Here is a 25,715-nt window from a genome sequence, read left to right as displayed (position 1 = left end):
TTCATTATTTAATTTCCATGCCTATTATTTTATTTTTTTCCACCCATGATGCACCAACAAAACATGTCTATGACATGTCTTGGCCATCAAACTTGGTCTACCATGCTTGTCATGGCCGGCCACTACTAGTAGGGGGGGAATTTGACATGCAAGTCCCCCCCTTTGTCCACATGCACTAATAGGTCCTCGCACATTGACCTATCACATTTTAGAATTTTCTCACATAAGTCCTATTGACTAAATTCACATGAAATCAACCAAATTGAAGCTTGAAATTTTCACACATTCATAATTACATATTCTAGACAATAAGTATCAAATTCAAACATTTCGATGACTCGGTTTAGCGGTCCCGAAACCACTTCCCGACTAGGGTCAACTTTGGGCTGTCACAACTCTCCCCCACTTAAGAAATTTTCGTCCCCGAAAATCTTACCGGTAAATAGGTTTGGGTATCGTTCTTTCATCGAGCTCTCGGTCTCCCAAGTAGCTTCCTCGATCCCGTGTTTGAGCCATAACACCTTTACTAGCGGAACTCTTTTGTTTCGCAACTCCTTCACTTCACGAGCTAGGATACGCATCGGTTCTTCTTCATAGCTCATGTCGACTTGAATTTCAACCTCTGATGGGCTAATTATATGCGATGGATCAGATCGATAGCGTCGAAGCATCGAAACATGAAAGACGTCATGAATCTTTTCAAGCTCCGGGGGCAAAATCAATCTATACGCAACCGGACCAACTCGTTCGGAGATTTCGTACGGCCCAATGAATCTTGGGCTCAACTTGCCCTTACGGCCGAACCTGAGTATCTTTTTCCAAGGTGAAACCTTAAGGAACACTTTGTCTCCCACCTGATACTCGATGTCTTTTCGTTTCAAATCTGCGTACGACTTCTGACGATCCGTGGCTACCTTCAGACTTTCACGGATTACCTTTACTTTCTGTTCAGCATCTTTAATCAAATCAACTCCGAAAATTTTACTTTCACCGAGCTCGGTCCAAAACAATGGTGTACGGCATTTACGACCGTACAAAGCCTCGTAAGGTGCCATCTTAATACTTGATTGAAAACTATTGTTGTAAGCGAATTCAATCAAAGGTAAATACCGTTCCCATGAACTACTGAACTAGAGGATGCAACATCTCAACATATCCTCAAGTATCTGAATTATCCGCTCGGATTAACCATCGGTTTGGGGGTGAAAAGCAGTGCTAAAATGCAGCTTGGTACCCAGAGCTTCTTGCAATTTCTTCCAAAATCGTGAGGTGAATCTCGGATCTCTATCCGACACGATAGAAACAGGTACCCCGTGTAATCTCACAATTTGATAAACGTACAATTCAGCTAGTTTATCCAATGAAAAATCCGTACGTACGGGGATGAAATGAGCCGACTTAGTCAGTCTATCAACAACAACCCATATCGCATCCTTCTTACTTGCTGACAAGGGCAGTCCGGACACAAAGTCCATTGTGACTCGATCCCATTTCCTCTCGGGTATCATGATCGGCTGGAGTAATCCTGAAGGCACTTGATGTTCCGCTTTCACTTGTTGACATATTAAACATCTCGAAACAAAGTCGGAGATGTCCCGTTTCATACCATGCCACCAAAATTGACGTTTCAAATCGTTGTACATTTTCGTACTCCCCGGGTGAATTGACATTCGGCTACAATGGGCTTCGTTCAGAATCATCGAAATGAGTTCCGAATTCCTTGGAACACACAAACGATTTCTGAACCTCAAACAATCATCATCATCAATTTGAAACTCCGATTCCTCGTTCGGAAAACACTTAGCCCGTTTTGCAACCAATTCATCATCGACTTTCTGAGCTTCACGAATTTGGTGAGTCAATAATGGTTTAGCTTTTAATTCAGCTACTAACACATTGTCTGGTAGAACAGACAAATGCACGTTCATCGCTCGTAAAGCAAACAATGACTTCCGGCTTAAGGCGTCTGCAACCACGTTAGCCTTTCCCGGGTGGTAATCAATGACAAGCTCGTAATCTTTCAACAACTCAAGCCAACGTCTTTGTCGCAGATTCAAGTCTCGTTGAGTCATCAAATATTTGAGACTTTTGTGATCCGAAAATACATGGCACTTCTCACCAAACAGATAATGTCGCCATATTTTTAAAGCAAACACGATGGCAGCTAGTTCGAGATCATGGGTCGGATAATTCCTCTCGTGTGGCTTCAATTGTCTCGACGCATAAGCCACGACTCGACCTTCTTGCATCAATACGCAACCCAACCCAAGTAGGGATGCGTCACTATAAATGACAAACTTTTTACCTGATTCGGGTTGCACCAAAATTGGAGCTTCAGTCAAATGAGTTTTCAGTTGGTCGAAACTTTTCTGACATTTCTCCGTCCACTCGAACTTAACATCCTTTTGAAGTAGCTTCGTCATTGGTGTGGCTATCATCGAGAAACCTTTCACAAATCGTCGGTAATAACCGGCGAGCCCCAAAAAGCTCCGAACTTCAGTAATATTTCTCGGAGGTTTCCAGTCAAGTATGGCTGAAATTTTGTTCGGGTCAACTCGAATACCCGACGCGGATACCACATGACCCAAGAAGCTAACCTCTCTTAACCAGAACTCACACTTACTGAACTTAGCATATAACTGCTTATCCCGCAAAATTTGCAGCACTAGCCTCAGATGCTCAGCATGTTCGGTCTCATCTCTTGAATAGACCAAAATGTCATCAATGAACACAACTACGAACCGATCCAAATACGGTCTGAAGATTCGATTCATCAAATCCATAAATACTGCAGGGGCATTAGTGAGCCCAAACGGCATCACTAAGAATTCGTAGTGACCATATCTCGTTCTGAAGGCAGTTTTAGGAATATCTGAATCTCGAATTCGCAACTGATAATAGCCCGATCTCAAATCTATTTTTGAGAACACTGAGGCTCCCTTCAGTTGGTCGAACAAATCATCGATACGCGGCAACGGATATTTGTTCTTTATCGTCACTTTATTCAGCTGACGATAGTCAATGCACAACCTCATGGTTCCGTCCTTCTTTTTCACGAACAATACTGGTGCACCCCAAGGTGAGAAACTTGGTCGAGCAAAACCTCTATCCGTCAGTTCTTGCAACTGAGCTTTCAACTCCTTTAACTCGGTTGGTGCCATACGATACGGAGCTATCAAAATCGGCGTAGTCCCAGGTACAAGCTCAATACCAAACTCTACCTCCCGAACAGGTGGTAAATCCGGTAATTCTTCCGGAAAAACATCCGGGTATTCACAAACCACCGGCATAGATTCGGGTTTCTTTTCTAATTCTTTGTCATCAAGTACATACGCAAGGTATGCTTCGCACCCTTTTCTTACATATTTCTGTGCCAACATTGCTGATATTACAGCCGGCATCCCCTCCAAGTCCGCAGACTCAATTCGGACTACTTCGTTATTTGCGCACCTCAAATCAATAGTCTTGCTCTTGCAATTCACAATCGCATCATGCGCGGTCAACCAATCCAAACCAAGGATAACATCAAATTCATCAAACGGCAAAAGCATCAAGTCCGCCGGAAAACAGGAACCTCGAATTTCCAGGGGACATTTCTTACACACTTTGTCGACAAGCACGTAATGACCCAAGGGATTTCACACCCGAATTACGAACTCAGTAGACTTAATAGGTAAAGTCTTACTGGATGCTAAGGTTTCACATATGTAATAATGAGTAGAACCGGGGTCAATCAAAGCAATTACATTAGTATCAAAGAGAGTGAATGTACCGGTAATAACATCAAGCGAAGAAGCATCCTCGCGGGCACGTATAGCATAAGCTCTAGCAGGCGCACGAGCTTCGGATCTGGTTATATCATCTCTAGATCCTCTCTGACCACCACTAGCATTGCCCGTATTTCCAGATGGTCTACCTCGAGCAGTGGTAGCACCCGGTTTCCCACTCTGATTTTCATTCTGTTCAAACAACCTCGGGCAATCTTTAATGAAGTGGTCAACTGATCCGCACTTGTAACAGGAGCGGTCAGGGAATCTACAACTCCCCGAATGCCATTTACCGTAATATCGACATTTCGTTCTATCTCGACGTTCATTCCCAACACTGGCGACCGAAGTGCCTCGTGTACCCACAGGGGGTCGATCACGATCTCGTCTAAAAAGGCCCGAAGTGCCTCTAAACTGGCCCGCATCATCTCGAAATCTCTTCGATGTCTGTTGAAGAGACCTTCCCGAGGATCTTTTACGAAACTCTCCAGTTCCCTCATCAACTCTTTGCTTTTCTTTTCTAAGCTCTTCGGCTTTACAAGCTCGTTCAACAAGTACCACGAACTCTCGTATTTCAAGAACGCCAACGAACATTTTTATATCTTCATTCAGCCCATCCTCGAAGCGTTTACACATAATAGCTTCGGACGAAACACATTCCCGAGCGTATTTGCTAAGTCTAACAAATTTTCGCTCGTAATCAGTAACCAACATGGAGCCTTGCTTAAGCTCAAGAAATTCCTTCCGCTTTTGATCAACAAATCTCTGACTGATATACTTTTTCTGAAACTCAGTTTGGAAAAACTCCCAAGTTACTTGCTCTCGGGGCACAACAGAAGTCAGAGTACTCCACCAATAGTAGGCAGAATCACGTAGCAAGGAGATAGCACACTTTAGGCATTCATCGGGTGTACAAGATAGCTCATCGAGTACCCGGATAGTGTTGTCCAGCCAAAATTCAGCTTGCTCGGCATCATCGCTATCCATAGCCTTAAATTCAGTAGCCCCATGTTTTCGGATTCTGTCAACTGGGGGCTTATTTGACCTTATTTGGTCCGTTACCGGTGGTATTGTAGGTGCGGGGGTAGTATTTGTCGGGAATGGAGGTTGTGGAACAGCCATATTAGTTCGAATGTATTGGTTGAACCAATCATTCATCACGCTATAGAATGCTTGTCTAGCTTCATCATTCGGATTACTAGAATTAGGTTGAGAGTCTGCCGGCACTGTCCCTTGTGCGGGAGCAGGCGCTACACTCTCAAGATCATCAGCTACCTCTCGGTCACGATCGGGATCCATTACTATAAACACATTTACAATTGTCAGAAATCACCACACTATCAAGTAATCACATAAAATGGCATGTATAGCTAGACCCAACACATTACGGTAGTCCTAGAATCGACTAAACCGTGGCTCTGATACCAATTTAATGTAACACCCCGAACCCGAGACCGACACCGGAGTCGGACACGAGATGTTAACAAACTTTGAAAAAATTTTTCCAGACACTGCCCAGTCTGAGTACTAGTCGTTTCAAAAATCATATCTTGAGTTTCACAACTCGAAAATCAGTTTTATGATTTTTCCCTGAAACTAGACTCATGTTCCCACCTATGTATTTTTTTTAGAATTTTTGGTCGGGCCAATTAGTACAGTTTATTAGTCAAAGTCTCCCATGTTACAGGGGTCGACTACACTGACCTTTTCCCATTACGACTTGGATATCTCTCTGCACAGAGCTTCAACACTGATGCCGTTTGTTTCTATGGAAACTAGACTCAGAGGGAATCCATACATATATGGTATGACCCCTAATTATCTCTGGTCAATTTATAGTGAATTTCCAAAGTCGGAACAGGGAATCCAGAAACTGTTCTGGCCCTGTTTCACAAGAACCTGAATATCTCTTACTGTACTGTTCATATGATTGTTTCGTTACTTTCATATGAAAGTAGATTCATCAAGGTTCGATTACATAATTTATTCACTATTTAATTCCACTCCTACGAATTCTTGTGATTTTTCCAATCCACACCACTGCTGCTGTCAGCCTCTGTTTTCAAAGTAAACCTTACCTATTTTCGGGGTTTCATGGACCAACTAGGGCCTTGTCATACATATGCCCACATATGATCATACTTAGCCATTCCAATGGCTGATCATTTGCTCAACACTTCCATTCCAACTATAGTTACATCATGAAACCATCTATACATTCATAAACACGAATGGTCTAATGCCATACTCCACTTCTACAAGCCATTTCCGCATGGCTGTACACTTATACATTTCATAAAGTGCTCGAAAAACAACAATGGGTAGTCCTATACATGCCATATCAAAATTCAACCAAAATAGTACCCAAAAGAGCCTTTGATAGTGTGGGCGACTTCGACTTCAAGATCCCGAGTCCGATAGCTGGAGAACCAAAAAATCTATAAAACAGAGGAGCAGTGTAACGAGTAAGCAATTTATGCTTAGTAAGTTTTGAGCAAGGAATTCCAGCATAAACAAAGAATAACACACATTTAGCTAAACGGAATATTTCACAATACACAATTTACCGATATCAAACTTGCTTCACAACATTAACAACCCTTATGTACATACACAATAGACTAACTTAGCCGAAGGCCGGTAGCTCGTTTATCAACTGAGCGAACATTTATTTGTAAGGGCTCGATTAAATTCAACACATACGTAACATATCCCCATATTGGGATGTTTTTCGAGTATTCGCTGGAATTTTACAGCAAGCTCATTCATTACCAAATCACGTACCTTCGGGATTTAACCGGATATGGCTCCTCGTTCAAATGCCTTCGGGACATAGCCCGGTTTTAGTAACTCACACAATGCCTTCGGGACATAACCCGGATTTAATAACTCGCACGAATGCCTTCGGGACTTAACCCGGATTTAGTATCTCGCACAAAGGCCTTCGGGGCTTAACCCGGAATTTGTATCTCGCACAAATGCCTTCGGATCTTAGTCCGGATATATTCACTTAGCACAAAGCCTTCGGGACTTAGCCCGGACAACATTCAATTAATCATGCACATCTAACAATAATTCATGGCACATTCATATTTCATTTTCATTTGCGAAACTCAAACACAAGGCACATATCGTCCTTGCACATTCGGTTCAATAGCCACACATAGAGCATGATTTAATCACATCGTAATTTAAGCTCTCTTACTCAAGAACTTGCCTCGGGTGTTGTCGAACGATTCCGCTAGCTATTCAACCACTTTTTCCTTCCCTTTATCGGATTTATTTCCCCTTTGCTCTTGAGCTTAATTAAACAAATAAATTGATTTCATCATTTAGGCATCAAAAAGATGAACACAAGGCACTTAGCCCATATTTATACATTAGACATTAAAGTCTCATACATGCAAAAATCATGCATCAACACAACATATTAGCTAATTTCTTTCCCCTTGGCCGAATATGCATGTCTATTTTTGGGGTCGATTTCAACACTTAATACACACATATACACACTAGTAAAGCATCCTCCCCCTTTTCATCAATTTAACACATGCGTTGCTCATTAACATACAAAGTTACATTCGGCCTTAGCACACATCTTGCTAGCCGATTCTTCTCCATTTAGCAACCAATGCACATATGTGCTCACACAAAAATGCTAAAAAGGAGGTTCAAGAATCATCAAGCCATCATCACATGCATCATTAACAAGCTTCATATTTTGCATGCAATGGCATTAACACAACCTCCACCTAGGCCGAATCTTAACTCATCCTCATGCCTCATCACCACAACATCAAACACCAACCAAGAATGATGCATCCATGGTCAAGTGCCATTTCCATCACATAGCAAGATTTAGAACATGGGCTAGGTAGAACTCAAGCTAACAACTAAAACATGCATGCATCTCATGGAACATCATCAAACATACCTTAGCCTAGCTACATGCATGGCCGAATCTCTTCACCTTTCTTCTTCTTTCCTCCTTAAAATTTTTGGCCAAGGATGAACCAAAGGATGAGAAAATTTTTTCTTTGTTTTTCTTTCTAATTTAGGCTAAATGAAGGTGAGAAAAGGATGAACAAAGATCTTCTCCTCTCTTTTCTTTAGCTCACGGCAATGGGGGGGAAAAGAATCAACTACACACTTTTTTTTGTGTATTCATCATACTCCTTTTCATTATTTAATTTCCATGCCTATTATTTTATTTTTTTCCACCCATGATGCACCAACAAAACATGTCTATGACATGTCTTGGCCATCAAACTTGGTCTACCATGCTTGTCATGGCCGGCCACTACTAGTAGGGGGGAATTTGACATGCAAGTCCCCCCTTTGTCCACATGCACTAATAGGTCCTCACACATTGACCTATCACATTTTAGAATTTTCTCACATTAGTCCTATTGACTAAATTCACATGAAATCAACCAAATTGAAGCTTGAAATTTTCACACATTCATAATTACATATTCTAGACAATAAGTATCACATTCAAACATTTCGGTGACTCGGTTTAGCGGTCCCGAAACCACTTCCCGACTAGGGTCAACTTTGGGCTGTCACAGTATTATTATCATACCAACTTACATACTTTCAACACCTCGGAGATCATAGTAAATATATCAACACATCGGTTTAGCGGTCCCGAAACCACTGGTCGCTGCATCGACTGGGCTGCTGTAGAGCAAGTCTAGCTCGCTGATGCCATCCGCGCCCTACTATCCACAGACCCATGGGAACGATTCTTCGCTATTACCAAGCCCACTTATTTAGAGCTAACTTTATAATTATGCTCTACTTTTCATTTACAGGTGGTGATAACGAACAATGACGACCCAGGCACCATTCACTTCCGATTAGGCGGTCTAGTTTGTGCGTTGAGTTTCCCAGAATTTAGAGTTGCTCTAGGACTTTACACCGATGAATTTATGGAGGAGGAGGACATGAATGCACTCCCACGCAATATCCACATCTCCCCCTCCTTGTGCTGGAAGGCTTTGGCACCACTCTCCTCCACCTGCGACCCCAGCCACTCGAAGGCCTCAGCTCTTCACCCTTCCTTACGATATCTCCATGCCGTATTGGCACATACCTTGACCAGAAGGAGAGAGAGCACCGGCATCGTCACCATGTAACACCTCGTACCCGATACCGTCGCCGGGGTCGGACACGAGGGGTTAACAGCCTTAATTCACTTATTTCCATAGTCCCTTTAAAAATTTCCAGACACACGGGTTACTGCATCACTGTTGCCTTAAAAATCATATCTTGAGTTTCAAAACTCAAAAATCAGTTTTGTAAATTTTCCCTGAAACTAGACTCATATATCAATCTACAAATTGTTTTCTAGAATTTTTGGTTGAGCCAATTAGTACAGTTTATTAGTTAAAGTCTTCCCTGTTTCAGGGTTCGACTACACTGACCTTTGCACATTACGACTTGGATATCTCCCTGTACAGGGCTTCAATACTGATGCCGTTTGTTTCTATAGAAACTAGACTCGAAAAGGAAACTATACATATATGGCATGACTTTTAATTATCTCTGGTTAATTTATAATGAATTTCGAAAGTCGGAACAGGAAATCCAGAGACCATTCTGGCCCTGTTTCGTAAAAACTTAAATATCTCATAATATACTGTTCATAGGATCGTGTCGTTACTTTCCTATGAAAATAGATTCATCAAGGTTCGATTAAATAATTTATTTACTATTTAATTCCATTCCTACTATTTTTAGTGATTTTTCACATTCACGTCACTGCAGCTATCAGCATCTATTTTTAAGGTAGACTTTACCTATTACATAGTTTCCATGATTCAACTAGCCCTTTAGCATATATAGTACAAAATATGATCATGATTAACCATTCCAACGGCTAATCGTTCCCAAACATTTCCATACCTCTTAATGAACATCATACAAGACGATTATAATACTAAGCTCAAAGTGTATATAAGCCATTTTCGCATGGCTATCCAAATTTACACAAAACCAAAGGGTCCATGACCAACAACAAAAAGGGTAGTCCTATACATGCCATTTCAAAGTTCAACCAAAAGTGTACCAAAAGGGGCTTTGATAGTGTGGGCGACTTTGACTTCGACACTCCCGAGTCCAATAGCTGACGAACCAAAATCTATAAAACAGAGATTCAAAGAACGGAGTAAGCATTTAATGCTTAGTAAGTTTTGAGCAATGGAATTAGGCTCAACTGAAGTATAGCATTCATATAACTAAATGGATAATTTCATATACACATATATTCTCAAAAATCAGTCTTACTTCACATTTCCAACCCTTATATTCATACATAAGGGATCAACTTAACCAAAAACCGGAAGCTCCTTAATCGACTGAGCGAATGCTATTTAAGAGGAATCAATTAATCTAATGCATGTACAACACATACCTCATTGTTGAGATTTTACGAGCGTATTAATTGAAATTATTACAGCAGATCGCTCATTCCCAAACTCAAGTAATCTTCGGGATTTAGCCGGATATAACTACTTGCACAAGGCCTTCGGGTCTTAGCCCGGATGTGGTCACTAGCATAAATGCCTTCGGGACTTAGCCCGGATATAGTCGCTAGCACAAATGCCTTCGGGTTTTAGCCCGGATATAATCGCTAGCACAAATGCCTTCGGGTCTTAGCCTGGATATAGCAACTCGCACGAATGCTTTCGGATCTTAGTCCGATTATAGTCACCTAGCACAAAAGCCTTCGGGACTTAGCCCGGATATCATTCGAATAACCATGCACATATATCAATAAATCATGACACATCCATATTTCATTTTCAATTCCAAAGCTCAAACACAAAACACTTATCACACTTACAAATTTCAGCTCAATAGCCACATACAAAGAGCATGATTTTGATTTACTTAAGACATAATCTAATCGAATCATAATCTAAGCTCCATTACTCGAAAACTTACCTCGGATGTTGTCGAACGATTTCGGCGGCTATTCGATCACTTTTTCCTTTCCCTTATCCAACTTTGGTCCTCTAAGCTCTTGAGCTAATTCAAACAAATTTAACTTATTAAAGTCTCATTATGCTAGCTTATGGCCGAACATGACAATGAATTTGATGGGTCATATGGCCACCTTTAGCTCAAATACAAAATGGTCATACGCATTTTTAATCACATTAAGCAATTTAATACAATTCATTCGAACATCAAAAGAGAAGCTCAAGGTACTTAGCCCATATATACATTAGACATTAGAGTCACATATGTACGAAATCACGAATCGAATTCAACATATTAGCTAATATTCTCCTTAGCCGAATTTTCTAAATCAAGATAAAGCCATCAATATGCTTACCTATGGCCGAACATACACATTAACTTATGTACTCATTCATGTGGCCGAACATACATGTCTATGTTGAGGCCGATTGCAACACTTAATACATTCTACAAGTATGGTCACTTGTATTGACTAAACACCATTTTGTTTCAAGTTCAAAACTTGGCCAATACACATATATACACTAGTAAATCAAACACTAACATTTGCACTTCACCTTACTACCATTTCTCATCCAAATAACGTGAACAACAACCATATTTCTCTTCTACTTCCTACCATGGCCGAATGCATCACAACATCATACCATTTCAATTTTGGTCATGGTTAAACAAAGAACTTAATGTCTCACTCAAAAATGCTAAAAAGAAGATTCAAGAGTCATCAATCCACCATCACATGCATCATTACAAAGCTTCACTTTTAGCATGCAAATGACATCAACACAAATCCACCTTAGCCGAATATCATCTCCATGACATAGTAAACATTTGAACCATGGGCTAGTTAGAACTCAAGCTAACTACTAAAAACATGCATGAATCTCATGGCACAACATCAAACATACCTTAACCTAGATACAAGTATGGCCGAACCTCTTCCTAATCCTCTTCCAAGCCGATCATGAAGCAAGAGCTCCTTCCTTCTTCCTTAGAACTTTCGGCCAAAGAAATGAAAAAGGATGGACACTTTTTTTTTCTTTTGTTTTCTTTCTTCAACTCACGGCAATGGGGGGGAAACAACCACACACATTCTTTTTTTTTTGTTTCTCCTCCTACTAACACTAATATTTTATTGCCCATGCTCTTTATTTTATTATTCCTAACATAAAGCATCAACCCAACATGTTTATGACATGTTTTAGCCATAACATTTTGTCCACCCTCATGCTCATGGCTGGCCACTACTAATTAGGGGGGGAAAATTGACATGCAAGTCCTCCCTTTTGATTACATGCACTATTAGATCCTTATAGATTAGCCTATCACATTTCAAAAGTGTCACACAAGTCCTATGTACTACATTCACATGCAATTAACTAAATCGAAGCTTAAAATTTTCGCACATTCATATTCACATATTTTAGACCATAAATATCACATTCAAATAATTTGGTGACTCGGTTTAGCGGTCCCGAAACCGCTTTCCGACTAGGGTCACTATAGGCCTGTCGCTACTCTCCCCCACTTAAGAAATTTTCGTCCCCAAAAATCTTACCCGTAAATAGGTTTGGGTATCGTTCTTTCATGGCATTCTCGGTTTCTTAAGTAGCTTCTTCGATCCCGTGTTTGAGCCATAACACTTTCACTAACGGAACCCTTTTGTTTCGCAACTCTTTCACTTCACGAGCTAGGATACGAATCGGTTCTTCTTCATAACTCATATCGGCTTGAATTTCGACCTCGGAGGGGTTTATTACGTGCGAAGGATCGGATCTGTAACATCGAAGCATCGAAACATGAAAAACGTTGTGGATCCTTTCGAGTTCAGGGGGTAAAAGCAACTATATGCAACTGGGCCAACTCGTTCGGAGATCTCATACGGCCCAATGAATCTCAGACTCAATTTGCCCTTACGGCCAAATCTGAGTATCTTTTTCCAAGGTGATACCTTAAGAAACACTTTGTCTCCCACCTGATACTCAATATCTCTTCGTTTTAAATCCGCGTACGACTTTTGACGATCTGATGCTGCCTTCAGACTTTCACGAATTATTTTTACTTTCTGTTCAGCATCTTTAATCAAATCCACTCCAAAAATTTTGCTTTCACCGAGCTCGGTCCAAAACAATGGCGTACGGCATTTACGCCCGTACAAAGCCTCGTAAGGTGCCATCTTTATACTTGATTGAAAACTATTGTTGTAAGCGAATTCAATCAAAGGTAAATACCGTTCCCATGAACCACTAAACTCGAGGATGCAACATCTCAACATATCCTCAAGTATCTGAATTATCCGTTCGGATTGACCATCGGTTTGTGGATGAAAAGTGGTGCTAAAATGCAGCTTGGTACCCAAAGCTTCTTGCAATTTCTTCCAAAATCGCGAGGTGAATCTCGGATCTCTATCCGACACGATAGAAATAGGTACCCCGTGTAATCTCACAATCTGAGAAACATACAATTCAGCTAGTTTATCCAATGAAAAATCCGTACGTACGGGGATAAAGTGAGCCGACTTAGTCAGTCTATCCACAACAACCCAAATCGCATCTTTCTTACTTGCCGATACTGGCAACCCAGATACGAAATCCATCGTGACTCGATCCCATTTCCATTCAGGTATCATGATTGGCTGGAGTAAACCCGTAGGCACTTGATGTTCCGCCTTTACTTGCTGACATATTAAACACTTCGAAACAAAATCGGAAATGTCTCGTTTCATACCATGCCACCAAAACTGACATCTCAGATCGTTGTACATTTTCGTACTCCCCGGGTGAATTGACATTCGGCTACAATGAGCTTCGTTCAGAATCATCGAAATGAGTTCTGAATTTCTTGGAACACACAAACGAATTCTGAACCTCAAACAATCGTCATCATCAATTTGAAACTCTGATTCCATATTCGGAACACATTCAGCCCGTTTTGCAACCAATTCATCATCGACTTTCTGAGCTTCACGAATTTGATGAATCAACAATGGTTTGGCCTTTAATTCCGCCACTAACACATTGTCGGATAGAACAGACGAGTGTACATTCATCGCTCGTAAAGCAAACAGTGATTCACGACTTAAGGCATCCGCAACCACATTAGCCTTTCCCGAGTGATAGTCAATGACAAGTTCATAATCTTTCAACAACTCAAGGCAACACCTTTGTCGCAGATTCAAGTCTCTTTAAGTCATCAAATATTTGAGACTTTTGTGATCCGAAAATACATGGCACTTCTCACCAAATAAGTAGTGTCGCCATATTTTCAAAGCGAATACGATGGCAGCTAGTTCGAGATCATGGGTCGGATAATTTTTCTCATGTGGCTTTAATTGTCTCGATGCATAGGCCACAACTCGACCTTCTTGCATCAATACGCAACCCAACCCAAGTAGGGATGCATCAGTATAAATGACGAACTCTTTGCCTGATTCGGGCTGCACTAGAATTGGAGCTTCAGTCAGATAAGTTTTCAGTTGATCGAAACTTTTCTGACATTTTTCCGTCCATTCGAACTTAACATCTTTTTTAAGTAGCTTCGTCATTGGTGTGGCTATCATCGAGAAACCTTTCACAAACTGTCGGTAGTAACCGGCAAGTCCCAAAAAGCTCCGAACCTCAGTAATATTTCTCGGAGGCTTCCAGTTAAGTATGGCTGAAATTTTGCTCGGGTCAACTCGAATACCCGATGCAGATACCACATGACCCAAGAAGCTAACCTCTCTTAACCAGAACTCACACTTACTGAACTTAGCATATAACTGCTTATCCAGTAAAATTTGCAACACTAATCTCAGGTGCTTAGCATGTTCGGTCTCATCTCTTGAATAGACCAAGATGTCATCAATGAACACAACTACGAACCGGTCCAAATACTGTCTGAAGATCCGATTCATCAAATCCATAAATACCGCAGGGGCATTAGTGAGCCCAAACGGCATCACTAAGAACTCGTAGTGGCCGTATCTCGTTCTGAAAGCAGTTTTGGGTATATTCAAATCTCGAATTCGCAACTAGTAATAACCCGATCTCAAATCTATCTTTGAAAACACTGAGGCTCCCTTAAGTTGATCAAACAAATCATCAATATGCGGTAACGGATATTTATTCTTTATCGTCACTTTATTCAGCTAACGATAGTCAATGCACAACCTCATGGTTCCGTCCTTCTTTTTCACAAACAATACTGGTACACCCCAAGGTGAGAAACTTGGTCGAGTGAAACCTCTATCCGTCAACTCTTGCAACTGAGCTTTCAACTCTTTTAACTCGGTTGGTGCCATACGATACGGAGCTATCGAAATTGGCATAGTCCCAGGTACAAGCTCAATACTAAACTCTACCTCCCGAGTAGGTGGTAAACCCGGTAATTCTTCGGGAAAAACATCCGGGTATTCACAAACCATCGGTACAGATTCGGGTTTCTTTTCTAACTCTTTGTCATCAAGTACATACGCAAGGTATGCTTTGCACCCCTTTCTTACATATTTCTGGGCCAACATTGATGATATTATAGCTGGCAACCCCTTTAAGTCCGTAGACTCAACTCGGATTATCTCGTTATTTGCGCACCTCAAATCAACAGTCTTGCTTTTGCAATTCACAACCGAATCATGCACGGTCAACCAATCTAAACCGAGGATAACATCAAATTCATCAAACGGCAAAAGCATCAAGTCCGCCGGAAAACAGGAACCTCGAATTACAAGGGGACATTTCTTACACACTTTGTCGACAAGCACGTAACGACCCAAGGGATTTGACACCCGAATTACGAACTCAGTAGACTCAATAGGTAAAGTCTTACTGGATGCTAAGGTTTCACATATATAAGAATGAGTAGAACCGGGGTCAATCAAAGCAATCACATTAGAATCAAAGAGAGTAAAAGTATCGGTAATAACGTCTGGCGAGGAAGCATCCTCGCGTGCGCGTATAGCATAAGCTCTAGCAGGAGCACGAGCCTCAGATCTGGTCGTTCCATCTCTAGATCCTCTCTGACCACCACTAGCATTGCCCGTATTTCTAGATGGTCTACCTCGAGCAGTGGTAGCACCCGGTTTCCCACTCTGATTTACATTCTGTCCAGACAACCTCGGGCAATCTTTAATTAAGTGGTCAACTGACCCGCACTTGTAACAGGAGCGGTCATGGAATCTATAACTCCCCGAATGCCATTTACCACAATACTGGCACTCCGCTCTGTCTCGACGATCAGTTCCAACACTGGCGATCGAAGTGACTCGTGCACTCATAGGGGGTCGATCGCGATATCGTCTAGAAAAGCCCAAAGTGTTTCTAGATCGGCCTAAATCATCTCTAAATTTCTTCGATGACTGTTGAAAGGGCCTCCCCGAAGACCTCTTATGAAACTCCTTTGCTCCCATATCAGCTTTTCTTTTCTCCATACTGAGCTCCTCAGCTTTGCAAGCTCGCTCGACGAGTACCACAAATTCTCGGATTTCTAAAATGCCAACACACAGCTTATATCATCATTCAGTCCATCCTTGAAACGTTTACACATCACGGCCTCTGAAGAAATGCATTCTCGCGCGTATCGGCTAAGCCTCACAAATTTTCGTTCATAGTCGGTAACCGACATGGAACCTTGTTTGAGTTCAAGAAATTCCTTTCGTTTTTGGTCAATGAATCTCCGACTGATATACTTCTTTCGAAACTCAGTTTGGAAGAACTCCCAAGTTACTTGCTCTCTGGGCACAACAGAAGTCAACGTATTCCACCAATAGTAGGCAGAATCACGTAGCAAGGAGATAGTACACTTTAGGCACTCATCGGGTGTGCAAGATAGCTCATCGAGTACCCGGATAGTGTTGTCCAACCAAAATTCAGCTTGCTCGGCATCATCGCTGTTCGTAGCTTTAAATTCAGTAGCCCCGTGTTTTCAGATTCTGTCAACTGGGGGCTTATTTGACCTTATTTGGTCAGTCACCGGAGGTATGGTAGGTGCGGGAGTGGTATTTGTCGGGAATGGAGGTTGTGGAACAGCCGTATTAGTTCGAATGTATTGGTTTAACCAATCATTCATCACGCTATAAAAAGCTTGTCTAGCTTCATCATTCGGATTACTAGCATTAGGTTGAGAGTCCGCCGGCGCTGTCCCTTGTACGGGAGCAGGCGCTACACTCTCGAGATCATCAGCTACCGCTTGGTCAGGATCGGGATCCATTACTATAAATACACACATTTGCAAATGTCAGAAATCACCACACTATCAAATAATCACAAAATGGCATGTATAGCTAGACCCAAACGTATTACGGTAGTCCTAGAATCGACTAAACCGTAGCTCTGATACCAATAAAATTGTAACACCCCGTACCCGAGATCGTCGCCGGGGTCGGACACGAGGGGTTAACAACCATAATTCACTTATTTCCATAGTCCATTTAAAAATTTCCAGACACACGGGTTACTGCATCACTGTCGCCTTAAAAATCATATCTTGAGTTTCAAAACTCAAAAATTAGTTTTGTAAATTTATCCTGAAACTAGAATCATATATAAATCTACAAATGTTTTTCTAGAATTTTTGGTTGAGCCAATTAGTACAGTTTATTAGTTAAAATCTCCCCTGTTTCAGGGTTCGACTACACTGACCTTTGCACATTACAACTTGGATATCTCCCTGTACAAGGCTTCAATACTGATTTCGTTTGTTTCTATAGAAGCTAGACTCGAAAAGGAAACTATACATATATGGCATGACTTTTAATTATCTCTGGTTAATTTATAATGAATTTCGAAAGTCGGAACAGGGAATCCAGAGACCGTTCTGGCCCTGTTTCACGAAAACATAAATATCTCATAATATACTATTCATAGGATCGTTTCGTTACTTTCCTATGAAAATAGATTCATCAAGGTTCGATTACATAATTTATTCACTATTTAATTCCATTCCTACTATTTTTAGTGATTTTTCACATTCACGTCACTGCAGCTATCAGCATCTATTTTTAAGGTAGACTTTACCTATTACATAGTTTCCATGATTCAACTAGCCCTTTAGCATATATAGTACAAAATATGATCATGATTAACCATTCCAACGGCTAATCGTTCCCAAACATTTCCATACCTCTTAATGAACATCATACAAGACGATTATAATACTAAGCTCAAAGTGTATATAAGCCATTTTCGCATGGCTATCCAAATTTACACAAAACCAAAGGGTCCATGACCAACAACAAAAAGGGTAGTCCTATACATGCCATTTCAAAGTTCAACCAAAAGTGTACCAAAAGAGGCTTTGATAGTGTGGGCGACTTTGACTTCGACACTCCCGAGTCCAATAGCTGACGAGCCAAAATCTATAAAACAGAGATTCAAAGAACGGAGTAAGCATTTAATGCTTAGTAAGTTTTGAGCAATGGAATTAGGCTCAACTAAAGTATAGCATTCATATAACTAAACGGATAATTTCATATACACATATATTCTCAAAAATCAGTCCTACTTCACATTTCCAACCCTTATATTCATACATAAGGGATCAACTTAACCAAAAACCGGAAGCTCCTTAATCGACTGAGCGAATGCTATTTAAGAGGAATCAATTAATCCAATGCATGTACAACACATACCTCGTTGTTGAGATTTTACGAGCATATTAATTGAAATTATTACAGCAGATCGCTCATTCCCAAACTCAAGTAACCTTCGGGATTTAGCCGGATATAACTACTTGCACAAGGCCTTCGGGTCTTAGCCCGGATGTGGTCACTAGCATAAATGCCTTCGGAACCTAGCCCGGATATAGTCACTAGCACAAATGCCTTCGGGTTTTAGCCCGGATATAATCGCCAGCACAAAAGCCTTCGGGTCTTAGCCCGGATATAGCAACTTGCACGAATGCCTTCGGATCTTAGTCTGGTTATAGTCACCTAGCACAAAAGCCTTCGGGACTTAGCCCGGATATCATTCGAATAACCATGCACATATATCAATAAATCATGACACATCCATATTTCATTTTCATTACCAAAGCTCAAACACAACACACTTATCACACTTACAAATTTCGGCTCAATAGCCACATACAAAGAGCATGATTTTGATTTACTTAAGACATAATCTAATCGAATCATAATCTAAGCTCCATTACTCGAAAACTTACCTCGGATGTTGTCGAACGATTTCGGCGGCTATTCGATCACTTTTTCCTTTCCCTTATCCAACTTTGGTCCTCTAAGCTCTTGAGCTAATTCAAACAAATTTAACTTATTAAAGTCTCATTATGCTAGCTTATGGCCGAACATGACAATGAATTTGATGGGTCATATGGCCACCTTTAGCTCAAATACAAAATGGTCATACGCATTTTTAATCACATTAAGCAATTTAATACAATTCATTCGAACATCAAAAGAGAAGCTCAAGGTACTTAGCCCATATATACATTAGACATTAGAGTCACATATGTACGAAATCACGAATCGAATTTAACATATTAGCTAATATTCTCCTTAGCCGAATTTTCTAAATCAAGATAAAGGCATCAATATGCTTACCTATGGCCGAACATACACATTAACTTATGTACTCATTCATGTGGCCGAACATACATGTCTATGTTGAGGCCGATTGCAACACTTAATACATTCTACAAGTATGGTCACTTGTATTGACTAAACACCATTTTGTTTCAAGTTCAAAACTTGGCCAATACACATATATACACTAGTAAATCAAACACTAACATCTGCACTTCACCTTACTACCATTTCTCATACAAATAACGTGAACAACAACCATATTTCTCTTCTACTTCCTACCATGGCCGAATGCATCACAACACCATACCATTTCAATTTTGGTCATGGTTAAACAAAGAACTTAATGTCTCACTCAAAAATGCTAAAAAGAAGATTCAAGAGTCATCAATCCCCCATCATATGCATCATTACAAAGCTTCACTTTTAGCATGCAAATGACATCAACACAAATCCACCTTAGCCGAATATCATCTCCATGACATAGTAAACATTTGAACCATGGGCTAGTTAGAACTCAAGCTAACTACTAAAAACATGCATGAATCTCATGGCACAACATCAAACGTACCTTAACCTAGATACAAGTATGGCCGAACCTCTTCCTAATCCTCTTCCAAGCCGATCATGAAGCAAGAGCTCCTTCCTTCTTCCTTAGAACTTTCGGCCAAAAGAAATGAAAAAGGATGGACACTTTCTTTTTTTCTTTTGTTTTTTTTCTTCAACTCACGGCAATGGGGGGGAAACAACCACACACATTCTTTCTTTTTTTTTTTGTTTTCTCCTCCTACTAACACTAATATTTTATTGCCCATGCTCTTTATTTTATTATTCCTAACATAAAGCATCAACCCAACATGTTTATGACATGTTTTAGCCATAACATTTTGTCCACCCTCATGTTCATGGCCGGTCACTACTAATTAGGGGGGGAAAATTGACATGCAAGTCCTCCCTTTTGATTACATGCACTATTAGTTCCTTATAGATTAGCCTATCTCATTTCAAAAGTGTCACACAAGTCCTATGTACTACATTCACATGCAATTAACTAAATCGAAGCTTAAAATTTTCGCACATTCATATTCACATATTTTAGACCATAAATATCACATTCAAATAATTTGGTGACTCGGTTTAGCGGTCCCGAAATCGCTTTCCGACTAGGGTCACTATAGGGCTGTCACACACCACCCACGACACCTACTATTTATGGTGCATGGCGAATGCACACATAATCGACTTAGCATACTTCATTGCTTTCGCCATTCGCCATCAGACATAGGAAGGGAGTGATCTCCATCTGCCCCTACGTGACGCGCCTTGCCAGACACTTCGGCCTCCTCAACACCGTGGCCCAGTCCTTAACGCTTACCCTGATAGGTCAGATGTCCCCGCAGGGCATCACGACTATGTTACACATGAGGATGATCGAGCGCCAATGTGGGACGAATCCTCCTTAATACCGTCTCTCCTATGCCATAGACGAGGAGGATCTTGAGGACATCCCTGATGATGTTCCCCCACAGCATGAGGAGCCTTCTACCGTGCCACCTAGGGAACGACTAGTTCATGCGACTACTTCTTTGGCACATCTTTCTGACCGACTTGCCCACTTTGAGCAGTATTGTACTACGCAGTTCGAGATGATCCACGAGTGAGATCAGCGACGAAATCGACAGATAGACGACATGCAGGCCGTGATGCAGCAGCTATGCCACCACTTCTACATTACCACTCCAGCACCACCACCTGAGGGCCCCACTGACAAGGATCATTGAATCCTCCTATTTATTTTTTTATTTATTCTTATTTTTATTTTTATTTTTATTTTCTTTTTCATTTCAATTTTATTATTTAATTTTGAAAGACATATCTATATTAGTAAATTTTACTTTTTTCATTTTCTGGTATTTCTAACAAGTAATTCCACTACGCTCACTTCCACACCAACTCTTAATAAGCTCTTCATGATTCTACAGACTTCCAAGCAAAGCTGCTAGGAATATTTTATGGAATGAGGAAACAAAAGGAAAACAATACCTCATGAGTGCCATGTTCAACGACCCAATTTCTTCATCTAGCCAAGAACAATGGTAGCTACCACTTTCCCCGAACACTCCATCCACAGAATCAAGCTCCACATCCATATAACAGGGAGTTTCACCTCCTTTCCTCTTATGATTTTCTTTATTTTGAATAATCTATCTTTGTACATTAAGGGCAATGTACATCTTAAGTGTAGGGGATGAATATGAAACCTAACTTTTTGCATTATTCTCAAATCCCTGAATTTGGTATTGTGCTTAAGTGATTTTCTCATAATATTGATAGGATGAATTCTTATTGATCTATAATTATTGTTGATATGTTGTGAATTAGACCAAGGGAATTATGCATGAGTGTTTGATTATAAGACATTAGAGAATCGGGCATGATAAGTTGATATTTTGATAACTAAAATTTTTTAGATTATTTTCCTAAATTGAGGTATTATCTTGAAATCTTAAGTATACAGGAATGACATCAAAAACCCAAATTTTTGGTAAGATTTTTGAGCCTTTTGAGCATATAACTTTCTTTCTTACTCACTTCTTTTGTAGTTTGAGTGTGTCAACATTGAACTGTTATTCTAGAACTTGCTTCGATTATACATATCAACATCACACGTATGATTTGATATACTGAGATGATAAAGGCACTTAGGATTTAACCTATTTACTCCATAAAATGCCTTCCCACATAATTAAACCCTTAGTGAAACCCATTTAGCCTACTAACCCTTTTTCATTGATTAACCCTCATCATTAACTCATTAACCCATTATTGTTGAAATCCTCCTACTGAATTTGACCCTTGTTATCGAGATTGAATTTAATATTTTTACCTCGCTATGTTCACCATTTTTTTGTTACTGAATCATGAAATCTGATTTCCATATTGTATTGACTTGATTTGTTCTTAAAAAAAACTCAGTATTATTATTGTAATTCTCAGTAAGCTAAAGTTGTCATGTAAAATAGTTCTAGATATTTGTTTGTGGTTTAGTAATTAAGTTTTTGATAGTAGGGTAATATATTGAAATTATCTCAATTCTAACCCTTTTCTCTTCTGCTTGTATCCATACCTGTAACCTAAACCCCATTACAACCATGCAAAGACCTTTTGATTAGTATATCGTATCATTTACAAGTGGTGGAGATTTGATTTTCATGCAAGCCTATGGTAATAACTTTTCATGTTAGACAATCGAGTGCTTAATCTTGAACCTTAAACACTTTGAGTGATTTGAGTGAATCTTTAGTGAGGATGTCATCTCTTGTATATTTAGGACTAAATTTAATTACTTGAAGGAAGGAGATTACCTATAATTTTGTTATCAAAGTATTCAATTTAGATTGTTTGAGGCTTTTAATGCCCCTGTAGTTGAATTATCACTGTATGATTTTTTGTGGAATAACTTGTAACATTATCAATAATGATTATGTGATTAAGAAGAATGAATTCTAGCAGTAAATAAGAATTTTGCTTAAAGACAAGCAAATGCTTAAGTGTTGGGGTATTTAATAAACCCCAGATTATACATATTTATACCCTAAATACTTAGCCTATTTATGGATGTTTATTACTAGATCTGTGGATTTTGGTGATCTTAATCCGATTATTTCATGTTTTGTACTCAGGAGAGCACCAAGAGTCGAAAGGAGCCAAAAACGAGCTAAAAAGGGACAAAATAGACCAAATCGAGAAGATGACACAGCCTAAGCCTTGCCACACGGGCAGCTCACACGCCCGTGTCCTTCGGGGGTGTCGACCAAGGTTCTCACGACTCACACAACCTGGCCATTGAGCCCACACGGCCGTGTGTAATTCAATGGATTAAACACGGCCTGGTAGTCACGTCACACGGCCGTGGTACACGAAAAAAGGTAATTAGGGAGGAAGAAAGCCAATCCAAAGCCTATATAAACACCCTAAGTGTGACCTAGAGAAAGGCTGCTCTTTCCAAAACTTTTCTGGAATATAGAACCACACGCCAGGAATTACTTGAAGGAAGCCAGACGATCCATCTCAAAAGCCAGAGCTACTCCAAGACTGAAGATCTCTCTCAGAATTCCTTCAGGGGTTTTAGAGTTTTCTTTGTGTATTGTTATTTTCATACTTTTTAGATGTACTCTTATTCTATTATGAACTAAACCCTTTAGATACCTAAAGGGGATAAAACCTATGATGGATCTTGTTATTATTATCTGAACTGTATGACAAATACTTGATTTGTTCTTAATTATGTGTTCTTAATGCTTGAGTAAACATTCCGGGTATTAATTCATGATTTGATGTGCTTATGCAGAGAAGGAATAGACCCTGCCTAAGAGTAGATTTGGGATAATTAAGCGGAGTTGATCGAGCGCCTAGAAATAGGGTTACGAGATTTTGCCGGATTAGGGTGAAACCTAATAAGGGGATCTATAGATCGAGCTAATGCAACCCTAGAGTGTTAATTAGAGAAAAGTATTGGTTATTCAATCTAGGGATTAGATGTTATTAGTCTTGAATAGGGATAATAACTTAACTTAGGGATCTTTACAGAACAAGTCAAGTGAATAAATCATTCAGTTCAGAGTCAGATAACAAGTGAAATCTAGGTGGATTCCTCCTTGGGTGTCGTCTTTATCAATTGCTTCTTTTCAAGTCTATTTCCAAATTTTCTCTTTGCTTTAATTAAATTAGTTAATTAGTTTAAATAATTAGTTAATTAAAACAAACCCTTTTATTCTTAGGCTAGATAATAAAAAGATAGTTATTACTAGTACTTTTGGTTCCCTTGGGTATGATATCCCGGTCTTGCCATTACTATACTATTGTTTGATAGGTGTGCTTGCCTTTTCGTTGTGATAATAGTTAGTCTAGGTTTGATCTTCATTATAAATATTTATTACTTGTTACGAATCACGTAATCACCATTCGTCTTCGTTTATTCCGTTTTTCATTGAGGAACAAACCTAACAGTGGTTGAACTCATTACCACGAGGGTCAATCACTACTTGGGAACAAATGACCAAAAATTTCTATTAAAATATTTTTCGCCGGCTAAAACGGCTAAATTACGTAATGATATCTCTTCGTGTGTGCAGATGGACTTAGAAACTCTTTACGATGCATGGGAGAGATACAAAGACTTACTAAGAAGGTGCCCTCACCATGGGTTACTACTTTGGCTATAGGTTCAAACGTTCCATAATGGCTTGAATCTTTCGACTCGACAAATGGTTGACGCAGCTTCTGGTGGAACCATCAATAATAAAACACCTGAAGATGCCTATGAGTTTATAGAAGAGATGTCACTGAATAACTATCAGTGGCAAGTCATGAGGACTAGGACAACTAAAATAGTAGACATTTATAACGTCGATTCGATTACTATGTTGTCAAATCAGGTAGAACTTCTAAATAAAAAGATTGATGGTTTACTTGGTTCTACTCAGGTACATCCAGTAATGAGGTGCGAGACGAATAGAGGAGAAGCATGCATAAAGTATCAACCCTTCAACCCTAGAATCGAGGAGGAACAAGTCCAATATATGGGTAACAATAACTCTCAATCCTAAAATAACCCATATAGTAACACTTACAATGCAGGTTGGAGGAACTACCCTAATTTATCATGGGGCGGTCAAGGAAATCAAAGACCACAACATCCTCCGGGTTTTCAACAACGACTTTATCAACAAGAAAAGAAGTCGAACCTTGAAGAGATACTTTCAAAGTTTATATCGGTGTCAGAAACCCATTTTCAGAACACCGAGACAGCACTTAAAAATAAACAAGCGTCGATCTAAGGGCTCGAAACTTAGATAGGCCAGCTTTCCAAACTAATCTCTGAATGACCACAAGGTAGCTTGCCAAGTAATACTGAACCCAACCCAAGGGAACAGCTCAACGCAATTAATGTTCAAGACAACGAATGAGTCGTTGAGCCTGAACCAGAACTAAGGCAAGAAACTGTGGTAAGCAAAGGTCAAGATGAGGTAGGTCATAATAAAAAACAAATCAGTGAATGTCGAATATAAACCTCGTGTGCCATACCCCAACGCGATAAGGAAAGACCGCTCAGATGAACAATTTGGTAAATTCCTTAAACTCTTAAAAAAATTACACATTAACTTACTGTTTATTGAAGCTCTATCGTAGATGCCAAACGCAATGAAATTTTTAAAGGAGCTTTTAGGAGATAAGCGGAAGCTGGATGAGGCATCGCATGTGGAGCTCAATGCAGAATGCTCAGCTATTCTCCAAAATAAACTACCAAACAAACTAAAAGATCCAAGGAGTTTTATGATTCTTAGTTTAATTGGTAATTTAGATGTTAATAATGCATTAGCTGATTTAGGGGCTAGTATTAACGTCATGCCTTAAAAATGTTTAAGCAACTAGGTATCGAG

At 39.9% G+C, this 25,715-nt stretch overlaps 1 non-coding gene across 1 annotated transcript; it reads right to left on the bottom strand.

Moving 5' to 3' along the window:
- Positions 1–24,374: 24,374 nt before the first annotated feature.
- Positions 24,375–24,481, bottom strand: LOC121206662 (small nucleolar RNA R71). The gene has a single exon (XR_005901771.1). It is a non-coding gene; the product is annotated as a small nucleolar RNA R71 (small nucleolar RNA).
- Positions 24,482–25,715: the final 1,234 nt, after the last annotated feature.

The sequence above is a fragment of the Gossypium hirsutum genome, chromosome A01, assembly GCF_007990345.1.
Source record: "Gossypium hirsutum isolate 1008001.06 chromosome A01, Gossypium_hirsutum_v2.1, whole genome shotgun sequence".
Lineage (NCBI taxonomy): Eukaryota > Viridiplantae > Streptophyta > Magnoliopsida > Malvales > Malvaceae > Gossypium > Gossypium hirsutum.
The sequence above is the reverse complement of the archived record's forward strand: the minus strand, read 5'-3'. Positions and strand labels throughout refer to the sequence as shown.